Below are 1,198 nucleotides of genomic sequence, written 5' to 3' on the forward strand. Positions count from 1 at the left end.
CATTACCAGTACACATATCGTAAGTGTAATCGCTCTATCGTTTGTTATTCTGTAGCTTCTCTGAAACGTGTCCTCGACAAAAAGTACAATAAGACACGCAACTCATGCCAACGTTATTGTACTTTCGTTCTCAATGCTTACATTATGTTTAAAAAAGATCAAAAGATATTCATTAAACTGATATATTGAGGTAAATTTCTCGAATCGCAATTTTTCACACAGCAAACAATGGATTCGTATAATTGAAAGACACCTCGTAATATATGCAGACCCAATAAATATTTCATCTACACGCAATTATGCGAAGAGTACGTACGTGTTCGTGACGGGAATACATAAGCAAAGAGAAGGAGAATAATACTGATTTTTATGCGTGCTCCAATTTTAGCTATCGTACACAATTCCTAAGAGTATTCATTTCTAACAAATTCTACTATTATTATTTTCGATGCTTTACTTATTACATTTTTAGTTTATGAAAAATGAAATCCAAATCCAAGTACCAAAAATATTAAAATTTATGTATTAGTCGTGTAAGAAATACTAGATTAAGATTCAATTCAATCTACAGTATATTCACCACTATTTTTTATAATTCCTTGTCATTTTTACGGTAACTTTTTAATTTTATTTTTGAAAAGTGTTCCTTACGATACATATGTTTGTAATACGTAAAAATAAGAATTTGTGATTCGTAAAAAGTACGAATGTATAAAGTGATTAGACAATATCAAATGAATAACGAAACTGATCTCACTTTTCAAAGAGATAACCATAAACCATAAACGCTTGACGCATTTACAATTACAAATATAGATCGCCGTGTAACATGCAAATTAATTGTTTCAGTCATCTCTTTCTGTCTCTCTGTTTCGCATAAATGCATTTCGATAAATGTATTTCGACATGCACGCTTGTTTCCTCCCAATGTAATGCATAATAAATCGTGTGTTTAATAACCGCCCCACACACGTAGAATAACGAAAGTGTAATCTACTTTTCAAATATGCTATGTTTCTTAATTTATCGGATATACCACGGTATTTCTAACTGTTGTATAAATCTATATAAATCTACCTTTTCCAATGGAAATATATCTATAAAGATTTTAAGGAATAGAAATTATGTAAAATATGAAAGATTTTAAAGTATAGAAATTTGATAAACAATAATTTTATTATAAATGATACATGTAGGT

General features: G+C 29.4%; 1 protein-coding gene across 1 annotated transcript in view; it reads left to right on the forward strand.

The window, feature by feature from the left end:
• LOC117164216 (temperature-induced paralytic E) overlaps nt 1–1,198 on the forward strand; it is a 124,911-nt gene that overhangs the window by 19,307 nt on the left and 104,406 nt on the right. The window lies entirely within an intron of this gene.

Source organism: Bombus vancouverensis, chromosome 7 (assembly GCF_051014615.1).
Source record: "Bombus vancouverensis nearcticus chromosome 7, iyBomVanc1_principal, whole genome shotgun sequence".
NCBI classification, from domain to species: domain Eukaryota; kingdom Metazoa; phylum Arthropoda; class Insecta; order Hymenoptera; family Apidae; genus Bombus; species Bombus vancouverensis.